The sequence below is a fragment of the Equus quagga genome, chromosome 7 (assembly GCF_021613505.1).
Source record: "Equus quagga isolate Etosha38 chromosome 7, UCLA_HA_Equagga_1.0, whole genome shotgun sequence".
Lineage (NCBI taxonomy): Eukaryota > Metazoa > Chordata > Mammalia > Perissodactyla > Equidae > Equus > Equus quagga.
In genome coordinates, this window is record NC_060273.1 from 59,094,447 (window position 1) to 59,116,271 (window position 21,825).

The following is a 21,825-nucleotide window of genomic DNA, read 5'->3' on the forward strand; positions in this document are numbered from 1 at the left end:
GACAGGATACCAAAACTTTGAAATGAGATGGTAGTATGTATTCTGCTATGACAGGATACCAAAACTTTGAAATGAGATGGTAGTATGTATTCTGCTATATATTGACAGTGTGAACTGTTCAAGTTAGTTAATTTTTCTTAGTCTTCAGTTCCTCATCTGTAAAGTGGGTATAAGGTTATCACCTACCTCATAGACTTGTGTGGAATAAATGAGCTCACCTAGGTGTAGAGCTTGGCACATATAATAGGTGCCTGAGAAACACTGGACAATAATAATGAACTTATTTCTATGTCTGTAAAATGAGGTATCTATACCTGTCTCTCTGAATGGCTCGGAACATTAAACAAGATGATTCACGTAGAGTTTAGCACAGTGCTTGCTTGGCACACAGCACTCAATAATTGTTAACGTTTACTGGTGTTAGGAAAGAAAGCTTAAAGAATGCTGTGGGAGCACGGAGTGGTGGCCGGAGGCTAATTTAGCCTGCAAAATGAACCTGGGAGTTTCATTAATTTAAGCCTGGGTATTACACATCTACTATGTCCCAGGGACAGGCTAAGCCCTGGTCCCTCCGCACACCAACTGGAACACAGGAGGGGAGGGGATCTTTAGGCTCGGGCGCCGGAAGGGGTGGGCAGATGAGGAGCCACTAACTTTACGGGTCCAACTCTTTCGCCCCTGGGCTGGTCCCTGGGACCCGACTGCCCTGACTCTAAGACACCTCTGGAGGTCGGATCTGGCCCCGCCCCTCCGGGCTCGGACTAGCCTGGACTAGTTGCTTACAGCAGCGGGAGAGTTAATCGAAGAAAAGGGCGCAGGCCAGACCTATCCCTCACCCCGCGCCCCTAACCCCGCTCCCCACCCGCACCCACAGGTCAACCCCGCAGTCCCAGCTCACCTTGATCGCTCCTCAGCGGTAACCACCCTCCCCGGGCCTGCTCTCACCTCACCCCACGATATCAGATCCGAGAGGCCTACGAGGCGAGGGGACTCGCGGGCAAGAGGGGAGAGGCCCGGGGAGGGGAGCCGTCCTGGGAGGAGGTCTGCGCAGCGCCGCCCAGACAACACTGCCCTCCTCACGGTCAGCTCGGAGCCGAAGGGGCCGTCCCTGACCGCCTCAGTAATATATTGGAGGGCGGGGTTTTCCTGCGAGGGGGGAGGAGGGCGTTTTGACCGCTGATTGGTGTAGTTCTTTTGATGGATGGCTCCCTCGGTCCAAAGAGGACTGGTCCGTATAGGGGAAGCAGTCCGGCCAATCAGCACACAAGCTCTATTATCCTGGAGTCAAATTCTCCGCCTCTTGAGGCCACGCCCCCTACCTCTAAGCGTCTCTCATTGGAGAATTTCCCAAAGTGTCTTCAATGAAGAGGAGGGCGAACTTAACGCTGCACGCACCAACCCCTTCCCGGGTAAGGTCTCTGCTGGCAGTCGATTGGCCAGAATATCATTCCAGAATGTACTGGAAGTTTTTGTTTCATGCGGTTTAGTAGAGTGGTTCTGTCCTCTCTTTCTGAAAATACGATGGCTAGTTACAAAAAAAAGTAAAGCGTTGATTTTTTATTGCAGTTGGAGAGGTGGTGGATTTTTTGTGGTGTGGCTAGCTTCCAGAGATTTCTCCCTGTGAGCTTTGGCTATCAATTGATCCTTGCCTTATGTTGCTTTTTGTAGAATTTATCAGAGTGGAGTTGGGCTACGTAAATTCTTGGTCTTCTACCAATTTTCTGAATTTGATTTTTGAGCAGATTGAGATAGAAACGTTGGTAGTTTTTCAGTGGCGTAAAATGAAAGGTGTGTGATTGACTGTTAAGAAGAATACGTGGGCAAAATTTTAATGTCTATGAATCTTCACATCTGTGTGTGAAGCAATATTATTCTTTATATTTACTGTAAATGAACTTAATCTGTGATTTGAGCCTATGCCAGGTTACTGGGAAAATAATTAGCTTGAAGCCTTCCTGGTGCCGCTCCCTCTCTCTCCGCCACCCAGATTGTCACAAATGAGAAGGTCCTACATTAAAACGGCCTAAGGACTGGTAAGGAAGGAATCAGTTATCACTTCTCATGGCCCCTTCTTAATTAGTGGCTATCTGATCTTGGAAAAGTGAAAATTTGAAAGATTTGCTTGCATCTTTGCTATTTGCCTTGCCTTGTGCTTTCCTGCGGCAGTGCCGCAGAACCAAGCCCTGAAATGGGGACTGAGTTGTAGGGAGAAAAGGGAAAGGAAAACCAGGCAGAAAAAGTTAACATCTCAAAATAATACCTCAGCTACATAATCAGGTCAAAGTGCGGCCTTTCAAATGGGGAAGGGGTCTTGATGCTCCTTGAAAACAAACACGTAATGAATGTAAATGGGCAATTAAAACATTTAAAAAGTATATCTCACAATAATGTGTGAATTTACAAATGTACGTGTTTCTCCTTTTGGCTTTTAGTCACAAAATTAGGAATGTATACACATGTACTCATACTAGGTGCCAGTGAAGAACAAACTGTCCTCGTGGAACCTGTAGTCTTGTGGACAATAGAAACATCTAGACTTTGGAATAAAACTGACTTGTTTTCAAATTGCAGACTGCTAACTAGCTATGCGACTTTTAGCAGGTTGTTAAATCACATTGTTTCCATTTTCTTTTCTCAAAAATATGAAAAGTACCTTATTTGTACAGTTATTAAGAGGATTAAATAATGCAAAATACATAAAGAGGTAGGCACTGTGTCCAGAACACAGTAAATACTTGATAAATGGTAGCCTTTATTATTAAATTACTAACGTTTCTTTGGAAATGTCTTGCTTAAACGTACATTTGTGTTTTTTCTATTGTCAGATTTAGCCTTTTATTCTCAGCTTAGAATCAGAGTATTAGAATTGTTTATTTAACAGTAATAAAAGTATCTAAATTGGGTATATGAATTTCTACACCTTGTTTATATTTGAATTTTTCACATAAAGCTCTAGGTAATGTATCATTGTTTATGTGATAAAAATGTTTTCTCTCACATTAGCATCTTGCTATTTTTCTTTTTATTGAAATCTGAAATGCCTACATGGAAACAATTGTTTCAATAGCACTGAAGAAACATTGATTAAACATAATCAAGTCAAGGGGACATTTTTTACCTTTTCTCCTTCCCCTCATCCCCACTGTTATTTTTATTCCATCATATTAGAATATAGAATATTGTTTAAATAATTTAAGAGGCCTAATTAGCAAATGTGCAAATGTAAGACTCAATTATATACTCTTGTAAAAGAAGGAAAATGAGCCCTTCACTAACTATGATTTTATTTTTAAAGACGTGTAGATTTAGTAATGAGTTTCTACTAGGAATTTTTCAAATGACTAACTGCTGGAGTATTTTCTAGGCTCAATGATATATTCAGCTGCCATCTTCATACTTTCTTCTCCATCACTAGTTAAGTGCAGCAAGAACCAAAGCTCAGAATAATAGCCTTGAGGCTGGGCAAGAATCCCAGGCAGGAGCAGGAAGATTTAATCATATTCTCTGCATTGTAGACCACAGAAGTGCCTTTGAGCAACAAAAATTCGAACAAGCAGGTATAATAGTGATGGTGTGTCAGATGCTGCCCTGACTCATAGGGAAATTCCTAATTGATTCTGTTTCCACCCTGGAGATTGGAGGAAGCTTTGCACCTTACTCTGTTCAGGCTCCCTGACAAATGTCCAGAACTTTTGGTTGTAGGCTTGTCCAACTTTGATGAGGGCTGAGGAAGTGAGGCTCCAAAGGATCTCAGCAGAGTCCCTTCCCCTCTACTTCCCGATCCTTCCTGGAACTATTTATTTTAGCCCCTGCCACCTCCTCTGCTGTTCTCTAGTACATCTGCCCTGTCTGATTCATTTGAAGAGAACTTGCTTGGCGGTGGCTTCTTTGAGTCTTTTTTAGCCTCTGGGATCCCAGAGAAATTGTGTATAATCTAGGGGGTGGTGGGGATGCCAGGAGAAGGATGCATAGAAAACAGACTAATAATGTCAAGTATATCTTGCCATTCAGAAATTCTGGCTACCTCAGATAAGTAACCCCTTCCAATTAATTGAGAGTTTACTATATTCCATGAAAAACTAAACTTTTGATTTGTCCAGTAATTACTGCTATAGAAAGGCCCTGGGAAACACTGGGGAGAGATCCCCAGCTCTCTAGCATTTAGTTTAATGGCCATAGACTCTGTTGAGTGCAGGGCTCAAAGCCAAGAGCTGCCAATAATAAAAAGTTTGCATTTGTTTTATGGTTCCCATGTGCCAGGCCATGTGCTGAACTTAAACACACATGATCTTATTTGGTCCTCTAACAACTTTGATATTATTATTATCTTCAGAAATGCAGGATATCTTGTATACCTCCTGTTTAGTAACTACTATTTACTGTTTACTGAATATACTTTACACATAACTTGAATTTGGATTTTACTGCATTTTTAAAAAAAAGTTTTTATTTTGGATTTCAAACTCATTACTGAGCTTCAACAATCATCATTTTGCTTATGTTACCTATTTATTTTTTTAAGATCCTATTCTTCCTTTTTCTCCCCAAAGCCCCCCGGTACATAGTTGTGTATTTTTAGTTGTCGGTCCTTCTAGTTGTGGCATGTGGGACGCCACCTCAGTATGGACTGACGAGAGGTGCCATGTCTGCGCCCAGGATTCGAACCGGTGAAGTCCTGGGCCGCCAAAGCGGAGCGCTCGAACTTAACCATTCGGCCACAGGGATGGCGCCTGTGTTACCTATTTACTTTATGTTTGTCCAAATATTCAACAAATATTTATTGAGGACTTGCCAGATGCCAGACCATTATGTTTTGTGGTCTCAGATTTAGAATGTTACAGCTTTTGTGCCACATGGTGTATTGGCTCTTGTTCTCTGTGAAGGTCAGGGGTTGGAAGGATCAGCTGGGTCCTTGCCCTCCAGGTGCATCTCTTCTCTGCTCTGAAGCCCACACTAAGGTGTTTCTAGGGTCTGCTGCTGTGGTAGGAGAGGATGGGAATGGGGAGCGATAACAAGTCCTTTCCTTATTCAGGTTTCTGCCTGGGCTGCTAATCTCCCTCCCGCAGAAGCACACACACACACACAACTACATAGAAGGTTTTGACAGAGTTGAGATTTGGGAAATGAAGTATTGCACTTTCTAATCTAGCTTTTGTGTCTGTTTGCACTGTACTAGAATAAGGGCCCTCATAGGTCAGAACTTTTGTTCTCTAGGTTGGCCTTAAACTGGTGAAGGCTTTCCTTATTTCAGGTTACCACTTTCTTCATTTCTTTAGCCTTTTAACTCTTTAACTCCTGATCTGAGTTTTGAAAGATTTAGCCATGTAAAGAGGCTAGTCCAGACGGCATTCCAGACAAAAGCAACAATTGTGCGTGTGCAGAGGCACAGAGGAAAGAGAGAGTAAGTTGATTTCTACAAATGAAATATAGATTACTCTGGCTAAAGCATGGAGGTGTTGAGGAAGGGTGTCTAGCAATGCGATGGGGAGAGAAGCAGTTGCTCATCCTGAAGGGCCATGTATAATATTCTTGGAATTTTGCACTTTATTCTACAGGCTTTGGGGAACCAACCATGGAATTTAAGAGAATACCACAACTGGACTTATGATTTAGAATGACCATTTGGCATCAGCCTGAAGATTGGAAAGAGGGGGCCAAGACTGGAGTCAGGAAGATCAGTTAAGAGGCCATTTCTTAACCAGCAAAAAGTGACAAGACTGAGGGAGTGAGAATGGGGATAGAAAGAACGAGATGAATTCAAGGGACTTTAGGAGGTAGAGCTGATGGATTGTGGCGATTGATTAGGTTTCATTGATTAGGTGATAAGGAGGAAGGAGGAGTCAGGAATAATGTTCAAATTTCTGGTTTAAGCCAAAGATTGAATGGAGATTCTATTTACATGCTAAGATCAGGGAATACAGGAAAAAGACCAGGATTGTGGAGGAAGACTGAGCTAGACATGCCTGAAGGACTTCCAGGTGGAGATGTCCAAAAGGCACATACAGAAACATTTGGTGCTGTAGAGAGCTTTGGGACTCAGCAGAATATAGGGGGTGATTCGAGTCATGGAAGTAGATTAGTTAGGGACAAGAGAGACAGGACAGAATATGTTACAGAAATCAAGAGAAAGTGTTTCACGAGAGAGTGAGCACCAGATAGTGCAAAGAGGATAAAATGAAGTATGAACATTAAAGAGAGAAAATGAAATCAATGAATATATAAACCACTCTTGCAGGGAACTTGATTATGGGCATAGAGGCAATGGGCAGAGGGTGGATATGATATTGAGAGAGAGATTTTGCTTTTCAAAGATGAGCTAGATTTGTGCATGTTTACATAATGCCAGGAAAGAGCCAGCAGAGAAAAAGAAGTGTCTGACTGCTGGAACAATCTAAGGCCTCATATGATGCTAGTCCATTTACATTCAGTCAGCTGTATTGTTATAGAAGCTTCTAGTCAAATACTCACAGACTGCAATGGAAGGGAACAACATAAAGGAGCAAAAATTCTATGTATTTACCCTGCTTAAAATTCTCTAAATAGGTGTTAAGAAATATCGCTAAAGGCTTTATAAATGTTTGTTTTCTATAGCTGTTTTAGATTCATAATTTTCAGTTTCAAATTATTCAAAGGACTCTTCTTGATTTAAAATATTCTGACTTGTCAAGATTGGGAGTTTTATATCAGTGTTGAAGTAAGAGTAATAAATAAAAGCATACATTTTATGTACCTATGTGTAGTTAAAATCTGATGGAGCAAGGCATCAATTTGCTTAAGCCTTCTTAAAATATCTAGCTTTTGTTGGAAGTCATCCATGCACAGATTTAGCTCAAATAGAGTAACAACTTTAGGCACATTATGGAAGTTTCTATTTTTAATGGAAATATACATATATTTACATCATGCAATCATAAGTATGTGTGAACATGAAAATACATGGATGTGGTAAGTAATACTAACAAATAGCATTGATATAGATTTTTCTGGAAGACATTCCCTATCAATCCTGGCCACGTAGAAGAACTAAAAAGGAGTGGTTTGGTTGAGACATTAAAGGACAGACTGTGGTCTGAGTCTCAGTTTCCCCAGTTACTGGCTTGCACACTCAGTACTTTCATGTTTTAATTGAGAAATAATAACAGTACTACGTCAAAGGTTGTTGTGAGGATTAGTTGAACTAATACTTGGAAAGAGCCCATGTAAGGGCTTAATAAATGTTAGATATTATTATCTATAGAAATAAGTAACCTTCTGTGAGATAAATAAATGACACCCCACGGTGCGTTTGACGTCAATGACTAAATATATTTAAACTGAGTGATGTTATCAAGGTCTTTGCCCTTCATTACTTACAACAATATGTTAGTCTTCCAGTTGTTTTCACTTTAAAGTGGGAATTTATCTCCTAGTATGCTAGCTATAAGACCTCATAAACTGGGAGGAGTTGGTTTAATACACATCGACTAACAAACATAAACCAATATTTTAAGTTTTTGTTTAGTCTTTTTTCTAAGTATTTTCCTTAAGTGCACTCTCCTTTATATTTGAAAGTGTATGATGATTCCCATCAAGAGATAATGGTATCTTCAATTTTTAGTCAACTTCATAGTTTAAAAAGGACTTTCACGTATATTTTCTCACCCAAACTTCCTAGAATCCTTGCCAGATTTTCAGGGCAGAGATTGTGTGTTAGTTTGCTAGACTGCCATAGCAAAATACCACAGACTGCGTATATAACAGATTTATTTTCTCACAGTTCTGGAGGCTGGAAGTCCAAGGTCAAGGTGTCAGGATAAATCTTCCTGATGTCTCTTCCTCTTCTTATAAGGATAATAGTCCTATTGGTTTAGGGCCACACCTTTATTACTTCATTTAGCTTTAGTTATCTCTTTAAAGGCCTTGTCTCCAAATATAGTCACATTGGGATTAGGACTTTGTAGGGAAGGAAGATGTTTCCTCTACCCACTCTGGGTCCTTCTGGCCAGAAAACAAATTAAATTCACGTGAGACAGAATAATAGGAGAAAATTAAACAACACTTTATAACATGTATATATGGGAGAGGCTCAGGCAAACTGAGCAACACGCCAAAATGGCTGAAGCCACCACCTTACATATCATCTTCAGCTAAAGGCAAAGGAGGATTTTGGGGGTGGGGAGAGTAGGTTATGGGAGATTACCAGACAAGTACGGTAAACAAGAGTCAGGTTATTATGCTGACTTGAGTCCTTGCCTTCCACATTGATGAGAGTTTCTAGAGATAAGGTCATCCCTCCTTCATGGTATGGAGAGGGAGGCACATTTACAGATGGAGATTTCCTTTACAAATGTAAATGTCTCTTAACAAAGGGTAAGTGCATTCTACTTTTCAGAGTTTCTTTCCTGTCTGCAGTTTTTAAAAGTAACTAGCCCAAAATAATCCTCATGCCAAAGAGACATGTCTTGGGGTGGCCAGTTTCAGTCCCCTACAGATTCAATATATGAATTTTGGGGAAGGGACACAATCTAGTCCATGACAGATTGTGATCCATATTTTCTTGGATAGGACAGTAAGGCCAGAGAGGTTAAATGACTTCAGGGTCACTTGACTTGTGGATAACAAGTTAGGACTGAAGCTCAGCACTTTTCATTCTCCTATTTTTCCCGCATCATACATCTCACATTCCCTTCTGGAATTACTTCTCCAGAAGTACTTTCTCTTTTTTTGGTGAATAAGATTGGCCCTGAGCTAACATCTGTTGCCAATCTTCCTCTTCTTTTTTGCTTGAGGATGATTGTCCATGAGCTAACATCCATACCAATCTTCCACTACTTTATATGTGGGACACTGCCACAGCATGGCTTGATGAGCAGTGTGTAGCTCTGCACCCAGGATCTGAACCTGTGAACCTTGGGCTGCTGAAGCAGAGTGTGCGAACTTAACCACTACACCACCAGGCTGGCCCCCCAGAAATACTTTCTTGGTGGCATGTGTTCATGAAAATGATTTTAAGTTCATGGACAAAAGAATGCTATTTTATCCACACCTGAAATCTAAGCTCTGATTTTCATTGCTTGGCTGTATTTTGCTTTATTCAACTAAATTCACTGTCTTAGACTTCACTGTTGTTAATGTTTAGATGGTCGTTTCACAATAGCTTTTGCACTAGCTTGAGAAATTAAGGGCTAGCTTTAGGCTAGCTCCCTAGCTCACAAATGCCTTAACAATAAGCACCTAAAAAAAGGAAAGAGACTATTGTGAAATATCTGGTGAGGGATGTGGTGTTAAGAACTCCTCTTGGGCCATGAATGAACTATTGCTGTGGTTCCAAATTTCCATTTTTTTTTTTTTAAACAGGGGAATTAATAGGGACATCTTGTGAGTATCAAAACAAATGAAAAGTCCACTGTGGAACATAGTCTCAGCTCTTCTGTTCTCCCCAACCCCGCAGTTTGTCAGGAGCAGCCTGCTTTGATTAATTTCTCTCCCACGAGGCTCAAAAATTTGTATCATGTTGAGTAACAGAAATTGGTAATATTTTAGGACTTAAAACATCTTTCTAGTCAGATATTTTGTTACATTTACACAGGTACTCTTGATTCATTGTATATATTTTAAAGATTTTATTTTTTCTTTTTCTCCCCAAAGCCCCTTGGTACATAGTTGTATATTTTTAGTTGGGGGTCCTTCCAGCTGTGACATGTGGGATGCCATCTCAGCATGGCCCAATGAGTGGTGCCATGTCCGCGCCCAGGATCCGAACGTGGGAAACAGTGGGCCGCGGAAGCGGAGCACATGAACTTAACCACTCAGCCACAGGGCTGGCCCCTCATTGTATATTTTTAAAAAAGATGTTTAGTGCAGACTTATCTCTGATTTGTTGTACATTTTAAACAGAAGATGTTTTCATAGCCAATATGACTGCAGTCTTCTTTCTTTCAAGGGGAGATAATCATACCAATATTCTATAGAAAGATATCCACACACAAGGTACACCTGCTTCCATTTTCCTACTTCCAATTTGAGATCCTAACTAAAGAGAATTTTATGAATCTACCAACATATATGTTTGTTTCTTAATATATACCTCTTTCTCACATGCATGTGCCTTCCATAAATGATCATATATATCATTTCTTCTCTCAATTATCATAGTGATTTTTAAAACTTTTTGAACCTCTTTATCGAGACTTTAATTCACATACAATAAAATTCGCCCACTTAAAGTGTACAATTCAGTGGATTTTTTATATTCACAGAGTTGTGTAACCATCACCACAATCCAAGTTTAGAACATTTCACCCTAAAAGAAACCCCATATCTCTTAGCAATCGTTCTTCATTCCCTCCTCCCAATCCCCCAGTTCTAGGCCACCAATAATTTACTTTCTGTCCTTATATATTTGCCTATTCTGGACATTTCATATAAATGGAATTTTACAACATGTGCTCCTTTTGGCTTCTTTCACCTAACATAATGTTTTCTAGGTTCTTCCATGTTGTGGCATGTATCAGTACCTCATTCCTTTTAAATGATATCCGTTGTGTGAATATACCACATTTTGAATGTCGATTCATCAGTTGATGGGCGTTTAGGTTTGTCTTAGTCATCTCGGGCTGCTATAATAAAATACCATAGACTGAGTGGCTTAAACAGCAGACTTTTATTTCTCAGAGTTCTGGAGGCTGAGAAGTCCAAGATTAAGGTGCTGGCAGATTTGGTTCCTGGTGAGAGCTCTCTTCTTTTGTATGTATAGCCACCTTCTGGCTGTGTCCTCACATGGTGGGGGCGGGATGGGGGTGGGCTGGGAAGGAGAGAGAGAGCTCCCTAATCCCGTCAAGTAGGTCGTACACTCAGGACCTTATCCAAATCAAATTCCCCCCTAAAGACCCCATCTCCTAATCCCAACACTTTGGATGTTAGGGCCTCAACATATGAATTTTGGGGGGATATATTAGGTTCCTAACAGGGCTGTTTCTACTTTTTGGCTGTTATGAATAATGCCACATTCATATACATGTTTTTGTGTGGACATATATTTTCATTTCTCTTTTTTAAAATAGGTTTTTTTGTGTGTGTGAGGAAGTTTGTTTCTGACCTAACATTTGTGCCAATCTTCATCTGTTTTGTATGTGGCATGCTGCCACAGCATGGCTTGATGAACTGTGTGTAGGTCCGTGCCCAGGATCTGAACCTGCGAACCCTGGGCTGCTGAAGTGGAGTGTGTGAACTTCACTATGCAACCGGGCCAGTCCATATTTTCATTTTTGTTAGGTATTTACCTGGCAGTGAAATTGATGGGTCACATGATAGCTCTATATTTAAAATTTTGAGTAACTGCCAAATCATTTTCCAAAGTAGCTGCATCATTGTACATTTCCACCAGCAATGCATGAGGGTTCCAATTTCTCTACATTATTACATTATTATCTATTATTATTATTATTACACTATTATCTATTGTTTTGATGATAGCCATCCTAGTGGGTGTGATGTGGCATCTCATAGTTTGGGTTTCATTTGCCAAGTGACTAATGATGTTGAACATATTTTCATGCAATTAATGGTCATTTTAATATCTTCTTTGGAAAAATGTTCAAATCCTATGCCAGTTTTTTTTATTGTGGTAAACTATACATAAGATAAAATTTAACGTGTTAACCATTTTTAAGTGTGCAGTTCAGTGGCATTAAGTTCATTCACGTTGTTGTACAACCATCACCACCATCCATCTCTGGAACTTTTTCATCTTCCCAGATAGAAACTCTGTACTCATTAAGCAGTAATTCCCCATACCCTCCTCCCCAGCTCCTGGCAACCACCGTTCTCCTTTCTGTCTATGAATTTAACTATTCTAGGTATTTCCTGTACATGGAATCATACAGTATTGGTCTTTTTGTGACTGGCTTATTTCACTTAGCATGTGTCCTCAAGGATCATACATGTTGTAGCATGTGTCATAATTTCTTTCCTTTATGATGGTGAATAATATTCCATTTTATGTATGTGCCATATTTTGTGTATCCATTTATCCATCAGTGGACACTTGGGTTCTTTCCATCTTTTGGCTCTTGTGAATAATGTTGCTATGAACACTGATGTACAAGTATCTCTTTGAGACTTTGCTTTTAATTCTTTTGGATGTATTGAAATGGGATTGCTGGGTTATAAAGTAATTCTATGTTTAATATGGGGAACTGCCATACTGTTTTCTATAATGGCTGCCCCATTTTACATTCCCACCAATAGTGTACAGTGGTTCTAATTTTTCCACATCCTTGCCAACACTTGGGATTTTCTTTTTTTTGACAATAGCCATCCTAATGGGTGTGACATGGTATTACTCTGGTTTTGATTTTCATTTCCCTAATGGTTAGTGATGCTGAGCATCTTTTCATGTTCTTTTTTTTCTGCTTTTTTTTTTTTAACTGATGTTTATTAGGTGTCTTCTAAGACTAGGTCTGGGCACACAGAAACAAAATACCTGATTCCGGACCTCAAGAAGATCTTCTTGGCAAAGTATAATTTAGTGTTTAAGACCTCTTTGGATTTGGGCTAGCTCTAGTTATGTGACTTAGAAACATTATTAACTTGTCTGACCATCCATTCCCTCTTCTGTGTAAAAGGACTAGCACCCATTTCATAGGGATGTTGTGTCTTTTTGTGTTTTTCTTGGCCATTTGTATATCTTCTTTGGATATATGTCTATTCAAGTTCTTTGTCCATTTTTTAATCAGGTTGTTGTTGTTATTGAGTTGTAGGTGTTCTTTATATATTCTGGATACTAACCCCTTGTCATGTATATGATTTGCAAATATTTTCTCTCATTCCTTCAGTTCCCTTTCCACCCTGGTGATAGTGTTTTTTGATGCTCAAAACTTTTTCATTCTGATGCAGTCCAATTTTCTATTTCTTCTTTTGTTGCCTGTGCTTTTAGTGTCACATCCAAAAAATCATTGCCAAATCCAATGTCATGAAGCTGTTCCTCTGCATTTTCTTTTAGGAATTTTATAGTTTTAGCCTACCCAACATAAGCAGGAAAAGTCTTGCTTTACATGCAATATCTTTCTTCTTCCTTTTTCTCTTCATGTTGTAATCCCTCATGGTTCTTATGTCTACTACAAAATGTCTAGTTAATCTGAAAAATTAACCTCTACCCACATTAATGTGTTGTTCCTGTTGGTTATCTATGGCTACATAAAAAACACCTCAAAGCAGGGGCTGGCCCCGTGGCCGAGTGGTTAAGTTCGCACGCTCCGCTGCAAGCGGCCCAGTGTTTCGTTCGTTCGAATCCTGGGCGCGGACATGGCACTGCTCATCAAACCACGCTGAGGCAGCGTCCCACATGCCACAACTAGAAGGACCCACAACGAAGAATATACAACTATGTACTGGGGGGCTTTGGGGAGAAAAAGGAAAAAATAAAATCTTTAAAAAAAAAAAAAACACCTCAAAGCTAAGTGACTTAAAGCAATGATGTCATTTGCTTACTAACAAATCTACACTCAGCTCAGGTTGGCTAGAGTGGCTTGGAGGCTGGAGCTGGAATCCTCTGAAGGGTCACTCACTCACTCACACGTGTGCCCTTAATGCTATCTGGGACTTTAGCTTTGGCTGTGGCCAGAATACTTACATGTGACCTTTCCATGTGTATGCTGGGCTTCCTCATAGCATGGTAGCTGGGTTCTAAGGGTGAGCCTTAGAGAGAGGGAGACAGACAGATGGACAGAGCAGGCAGAAGCCATGTTGTCTTGTATGAACTAGTTTTGGAAGTCATGCTTCATTCTTTCTGTTATTCTCTATTGGTCAAGTAGCCTAGCCTAGTTCAAGGGCAAGGAAAAAAGGCTTCACTTCTTGATGGAAAGCTGCAAGGTTCTGGAAGAGCATGTGAGACCAGAAATATTGCCATGGCTATTTGTGGAAAACATAATCTCCGTACTCTGCAATGGTAATATACAAATTTTAGAAGGCAACGTGAAAATCTAAAGAAATGGTTATCAAAGTGGGAATGTCAGGCAAAAAAGCACACCTGTGGCAGAGATATTTAGGCAGCTCTTTCAATAACATTGGATAGGCAACCACACATTCTACAATACATGGGCCAGTTCTGAAAGGGAACAGTGAACTTTTCTAAGAATTAAGTGAGCCAAGCTTTCCATGCAAAGTCTTACAAAGTAGACATTATTTTTGCAAACTCACTGATCTCAGGATTTGAAGGGAATGTTCTAATAAGTCCCCTTATCATTGCTGCTTAAACTTCTACAGAAATATTGCCATCCAAAATGATCAGGATGTTATCAGTGTGGATTCTTTTTGAAAACTCCGAAACCACCTAATTCTAAAATTAGTAAAGACTAGGCAGTTTGAAGGATGAATGTTGAAAACAGTAATATGTAAAAAGGAAAGTCAGAAAAGGACATGGATTTGAAGGTCATCTGGAATTCTAAGGAGAAAGAGTGATTCTATTGCAGTCGAGTGCCAAGAGTATTGGCGTATTGGCAGTGCCTTATTCGTGCTGTTCTTGAACTTAAAGTCTAAGTGATTTACATTTGTGTAACTGTGCCTGATTATTTCCGTGGTCAATATGTGCCTGTTGAGAAAGTTACTCATAACCGGAGGAAAAAGAATGACTCCAATACTTTATTGTTTGTCACTTTGCCTATCAGAAAGTTCTACAAATAGACACGTTTGATATTTTTATGAACCCCAGTCTAATTACTGGCACCAAATGCTGACCCTCACTGCAAGAGAGCATTAAGTGAATATTGGATTGCGACAGTTAGTTATTATTCTGATTTGAGAAGAAAGAGACTGTTGCTTCATTCTTTTAATCACAAGCTGTTACGTCAGTTGCTGTTTCTCCCTGTTTACTCCCATGGGTTGTAGGTTAAAGATTAAGGAAACTCTAATCCTGTCAGTTAACCACAATGTTTGGCTAACTCTCTTTTATCATGCCCCTGGACAACGGAGCCTTTATTTTACATGTAACTCAAGACTATTGTGGTAGGTACAGGGAGTTCTTGTTAAATAAGAGCTCGTGCAAGTTACCCCACAGTGACAATGGTGGATCATAATATGAACATACTCACTAATGAACCAATTCTTGTGAAATTAGTCTCATCTCAAAGATTCTTTCACTCATTAGCACTTGTGTCAAGCCCACCCATCAGGTCAATGTCTGTCAAGCAGAATGTATAATGTAAATAGGACACCAATGGATTATAAAATCAAATTGCAAACCTAGTAAAAAGGATGATGATAGGATAGATGATTCAGAAGGGAATGATTTGAATATCAAAGGATAAGGAGAGGCCCTTGGGAAAATTGATGAAGCTCTAGAATATTTTGCAAAAAATGTGAAAATTGAGTATGGAGGAAAGCCTGACTTATGACTCTCATACAACTTTATCAAAAGAATCATGCCAAAAAGGAAACAAAATCAGTCCCTAATTCATTTTTTACTTGTTATGTTAGAACATAATTGTAATTATAACCTAATTTTTAAATACAAGATAAAATTATTTCATAATCTTTGGTTTCTCTTCTCATTATGAATGTCCCTATAAACTTTTTCTTATTATTTAATATGAAATGATATTTCCCTTTTAAGTAGATTTAATTTTCCTATTATCAATTATCTACAGATAATGAGGACATCCTAAATCGATACTCTTCATGTTGGTAGTTTCCTAAAGACCTGGATATTAACACATTAATTCTCTCTCCAAGACTAGAACCCTTCAGGGGCCAGCCCTGTGGCCAAGTGGTTAAGTTCACACACTCTGCTTTGGTGGCCCGGGGTTCGCTGGTTTGGATCCTGGGCACAGACCTAGCACCGCTCATTAAGCCATGATGTGGCAGCATCCCACATAAAAGAACTAGAATGACTTACAGCTAGGAATATACAACTATATACTGGGGCTTTGGGGAGGAAAAAAAAAAGACTAGAACCCCACAGATACTTCTTACTGTCTCATACTGGGTTGACATCCCCTTCTTAAAAACATTTTAGAATTCCAGCAGTTTCGTAGAATATTAGAGTTTGACGTGACCTAACATGTCACTGTTAGGTGACACTGCACTCAGCAGTGTGCAGCCCTCTGTCCTCTAGTTGAAGAAACTGAATTCTTTCCCTTGTCTCTCTGTAACTGCTCCAGTGTATTGATTCTCTTTCCTTGACTTGCATGTTTGATCTCAGCTGAATATAAATTCTCTGCCTGAAGTGTCTCCCATGCTCTTCTCTCCACCCTTCTCAATTGTTACCGCCCTTTAAGATAGTTTCGAACACAACTTCTTCAGTCAGGACATTCCCTACTCACCAGTTCCCAAAAGAAAAACTTTTTCTGTTGAAGTTTTTACATTGTTTGTCTTCTACATTTGGCACTTATCACCTTATGCCTTCTTAGCACTAATAGTAACAGCTGATTCCACATCTATTGATATGACTCACATCTCCTACCCCACTTCTTCCCATCCCTCAGTTCTGTTCATTACAGACAAAAGATCTTAACATTTTAACCACTTCTTCTTACATTTACCTCCATATTTTTATATGGAGGGCAGGCGTTCTCATCTGGGGGCAATTTCGTCCCCCAGGGGACATTTGTCAGTATCTGGAGACGTTTTTGAAGTTACCACTGGGGTAGAGCTATGCCTTTTAGTGGGTAGAGTCCAGGGATGCTGCTAAACATCCTATAATGCACAGGACAGGCCCCACAGCAAAGAATTATATGGTCCAAAATGTCAGTTATGCCAAGGTGATTAGGCATAATGATCTCCACTGTATTAGTGATAAGACAACTGGGAAATATATTCACAGAACTATTTAAAAAATTATTGTCTTCTTATTTTCATAGAGCTGCTTGGGGAGTGTTCATTTTCTCCACCAAGGCATTCTCTAATATTCTGTCTGCAGAATATTTTTTTTAAATAAGTTTAGCTGACAGTGTTTTGAGAGTGAAGTAGGGAGGGGAGCTGGAGTTCTCAGTCCCCCGTTTTCAGTGGGTGCCTCACCCCTGCTTCCCTCAATGCCTGCTGTTCTGGAGTCCAGGATCTCCCTGCTTCAGGTTCCTTAGAGATGAAGCCCTGTGCTGTCCTGTGGTGGTCTGGGAAAAATAATTGCCTGGCTGTGATGTGGGGATGGGGGCCTGGGGAGTTTAACTGCTCCTTATTCAGATTTTCAAATGATCACCCACATCTCACTCTGTCTTCTGACATACCTGGAGCCTTCAGTTCCTGTGGTACCTCTCTCTCTTCTTCCCTTTTTCTCTCCCTCCCTCTCTCCTTTCTTTCCCTCCTCCCTTCCGTCCTTCTTTCCCTCCCTCTCTCTTACTTTCTTTTGTTGACTGAATAGATTTTCTTCTTTGGGGGGAGAAAACCTCTTTCCTGAAGTGATGTAGCTCCGGTCAATCAGTTACCATTCCTCTGTGTATGTTTCATCTTTCAAAAACGTGTTAACTTCTTCATTGTCTCCTCTCCATTCTCTTTGCATTTTGGAGTTATACTGTTTGCATTTAGTTCACTACGGTTTTAGTGGCTGTCAGAAGGGAGTGGCAATAAACACATGTATTCAGTCTGCCACGTTAAAAGAAGTCCAAAATGCCCTTAGTCCTTTTGCGTGACTTTGGAGTATCATAAATAAAAAACCGACATAAAACTGACATAAAAGAATGAAGTGATTCTTACTCTAGAGATTCATCTTCTCTTTTTCCAGTGTAGGGTGTGTGTTGTGCCAGCAAGGGCAGATGACTAGAGAGCACGCACATCAGACCGGAGACAGCAGTGCTCAGCGGAGAAGGTTCACAGAGACAGAAGGAGCAGCCAGGTAGGTTCCTTTAGTCGGTTTGTTCTAGGGCAGCTCAGAGATCTAGCAAAGTCAGACATCAGATTGCATGAGAGGGACTTTCAGCTGTGTCATTAGGGAAGCACTTGTCCCTCTCCTAGAGTAGTAAAAGGCTAGGATACAATAGCAATATGATGTGACGGACTTTTGGGCACAGCCCTAGCTCCACCTAGGGAGTGGCAAAACCTCAGAAGAAACTACCATTGGTGTGCCCAGGAAGCTGAGTCCTGGGGCTCCTTGGCTAGGCAAAGTCCCTTGTCCCCCACCGACATGATAGCAGTGGAACTACCCACTTCCAGGGCCCAGCAAAACCAGACCATGAGGATAGTGGCAGCAATCACAATGGACGGAAGATTCAATGACTTTTGTTTATTTTTCAAGTACTTGCAAACTCTCCAGATTCCCATGGAACTCTAGAGAAGGAAATAATGATAGAATTGGGTTAAAGGGAGGTAATGTGAAATTTCTTACACACTTGAGTTGGTGAATTAAGTGGTGAAATGTTGTCCCACTGTCTCCCCATGGCCAGACGTAAATTAATGTGAAACTAAGATGTTTTCAAGGCTCGTTGGGAGACTAAAATAGAGTTGATCTTTTTTCCTGCAAAGACTATGAAGACTATTTATTGCTATGAAAACTTCAGTACGTTGGCCCCTTGACATTCAGAACTCCAGGGGGACATTAAAGTGATGAAGAAGTAGAAATAAAAGAAGTTTCAACAGCACAATTGGAAGAAGGATTTAAGAGCAAGATGAATCTAGATGATACAGACCAGAATGGGGCTAGCAAAGACTGATGGACCACGTGCTCTCTTCCCTATGTTGGACCAGGGACCAGTTATTGTCAAAACCATACTCTGCATACTGAGTAAAACAAAGCAGAAAAATGAGTTTATTGCCAGGGTTTCGGCCTGCAAGCCAGGAAACTCAAAGCTACAGGAGCAATGAGTTCTGAGTTGTTCACAGACTAAGGGATTTTTATGGGGTAAATGTGGAAGTTATTTGCCTTTTTCAGCTGATCAGTTGCCTAGTGGTCTTCTTCCTTATTTGGATCATGGTAAGTGAGTCAGGGGAACAAGGAAGTCCAGAGACAGCATGAACAGACTTGGTATTTGAGGATTGGCTGGTGTCCTCCGCTGATCTCTGAGAGGAGTTGTACATTCCTGTTGGGTGAGGTTGAGTTTCATTCTCCTTTATGCACCTGTGTTGCCTGGCCCCATTTTGTTCCTGACATAAGTGACTCCATTTTAGTTTGCTTCTATATTATAATTTCAAGAACTGGCTCACAGAGGACCTTTCTCTCACCTTTGAGGTCTTGTGCTGATCAAGTTTTGTGTTCTGCTGGCTGGTCTCACACGTGAAGGAGGATCAGGGTGTGAGCACCACACAGCTTGCTCTGGGAAATGGATCAAATCCAGACTGGTGAGCTTGGGGCCCTGGGTGGAGTGTGAGTGGAGTTTCTGAGAGTAAGATGATGGGGACATTTGGCCTGGAGGCTGAGAAGGACTGTCTTCAAAATAAAAATAAATCTCGACTGAGGCAAATCATGTGTTTCCAAGTAAGTAGACTGAGGAGTTCTTGTTTGGGTTAAAAATATAGCTGTTTATCCTGTTTTCATTTGAAATAGCTTATTTTGTAGAGTTATCTATGAAGAGATGCTATGAGCAAATATCTCACAATTAAGTAGTTTACAGGCTCTGTCAAAGAAGATAGAGAGCATCTCACTAACAACTGAATGTGTTTAAAAGCCCAGAATTCAGCCGTTTAGAGACCATGGTACATGCTAGCTATGAAGTGACTATGATTTTAGATAAAAAGAAAAAAGAGGGGCTGGCCCGGTGGCATAGTGGTTGAGTTTGCACACTCACTTTGGCAACCCAGGGTTCATGGGTTGGGATCCTGGGCACAGACTTGTGCACCAATCATCAAGCCATGCTGTGGTGGTGTCCCACATACAAAATAGGGGAAGATTGGCACAGATGGTAGCTCAAGGACAATCTTCCTCAAGCAAAAAGAAAATTAGCAACAGATTTTAGCTCAGGGCCAATCTTCCTCACCAAAAAAAAAAAAAAAAAGAAAGAAAGTTAGAAAAGGAGAAAAGAAAGGAAAAGAAAATCCTCCAGTGAATAGGAAATAATAAAGAAATTCTTTAGTGCAAACTGCATTTGCTATATATATGTGTATATGTATGTATATATATGAGTATATATATGTGTGTGTATATATTTATATATATAAAATTTACAAGAGGCAAACCTATGATGAGTTTGAGAGGGTAGTGACTTGTAGGGGAGTGGGTTTAGTGATTCTCATGTGTCCTTCCTTGTCCACATTGAAGCTGCTCCCAGAACAGTGGTCTAGGTGCCTCAGTGCCAGGCACTGAGGGGTAAATATGGTCCTGCTCGGACCCTCCAGCTCAATTTCCGGTGATGCTGCATCGCGAAGAGTTGGTTTTGCTAAAGTAATTAAACAAGGAGGCCATTAGACTGGGATAGCTCAAATGCCTTGGTAGGCAATGTAAGTGAACCAAAACCTAAGCAGGAGTCAATGCACTGGAATCTGAGAAAATGAAATTAAAGAGCAACCAACCACAAACAGCCACCTAGGCTTTCCCAAATAAGGTAACCACTTAAGCTGTAGCTAATCAAATAATTTCCTTGCTTTGCTTCCATGTCTTCTCTATAAAAACCTCTCCCCTAGCTCCTGTCGGTGGAGCGCTCCCAACCACTTTCAGTTTGATGCTGCCCCATTCAGACTGATGTATGCTCAAATAAACTCTTGAAAATTTTAATGTGCCTCAGTTTATCTTTCATCAGTTTGCTTTTACTGCAACATAGTGGTCAAGAGCATTGGAGGTGTGGGGAAGTGACATGGGGAGAGCAGACCTCAGAATCTGTTTTGGTCTGAGGTTTAGGAGAAAGAAGATTTCCATGTGGCCCAACCTGATTATTAGATTTCTGCTTGGGAGACTGGGTCGAAGGCTTAGGCTGGTAGTAATGTGTTCCTTTCCTCTTCTATGTCTGGGTAAGAACAACGATAGTAGTGAGATAATTGCCTTATTCCTGAGTTTGCTGGCCATAACAACATCTGAATACCTTCTTAAATGATTCCAGTTTCTAATAGCATGACATTCACAGCCCCTCTCAAGCTGGTGACAGCCTACCCTTTGGGTTGCTTATTTCCCTTGGTGTTCCATCATCAGACCTCTTGCTGTCCCTGGAACACGATACTTTCATGAGGTTATACTTTTGTTATTTCCATTTTCATTGTCTGTGGGCCTACTTTCAACTTATCCTTCAAGGCTTAGTTTCCTAGGGCTGTTGTAATGAATCACCACAGACTTGGTAGTTTAAAACAACAGGAATTCGGGGCCAGCCAAGTGGCCTAGTGGTTAAGTTTGCATGCTCCACTTTGGCAGCCCGGGGTTCGCGGGTTCAGATCCCAGACGTGGACCTATACACTGCTCAAGCCATGCTGTGGCAGCCTCCCACATACAAAGTGGAGGAGGATTGGCATAGATGTTAGCTCAGTGCCAAGCTTCCTCAAGCAAAAAGAGGAAGATTGGCAACAGATGTTAGCTCAGGGCCAATCTTCTACACCTCAATAAATAAATAAATAAATAAAACAGAAATTTATTCTTTCATGGTTCTGGAGGCCAGAAACCCCATATCAGGGTGTTGGCAGAATTGATTCCTTCTGGAGGATCTGAGGGAACGTCAATTCTATGCCTCTCTCCCAGCTTCTGGTGGTGGCTGGCAATCCTGGGTGTTCTTTGCCCTATCACTGCAAGTTTTGCCTCTATCCTCACGTGGCCTTCTCCTTATTTCTCCTCTTCTCAAATCTCCCTCTCCTGTCTCTTACAAGGATACCAGTCATTGAGTCTAGGGCCCACACTAAATCCAGGATGATCTCATTCAAGATCTTTAACTTAATTACATCTGCAAAGACCCTTTTTCCAATAATATCACATTCACAGAATACTGGGATTTGGGGCTCAGATAAATC

General features: G+C 40.7%; 1 protein-coding gene across 1 annotated transcript in view; it reads right to left on the bottom strand.

Annotated features, from left to right (window-relative positions):
- CCNG1 (cyclin G1) overlaps nucleotides 1-1,103 on the bottom strand; it is a 6,880-nt gene extending 5,777 nt beyond the window's left edge. Inside the window, exon 1 of the mRNA XM_046667944.1 lies at nucleotides 899-1,103. The gene's annotated coding sequence lies outside the window, so the exon portion shown is untranslated. The remainder of the gene's footprint in view (nucleotides 1-898) is intronic.
- Between the last annotated feature and the right edge of the window lie 20,722 nt (nucleotides 1,104-21,825).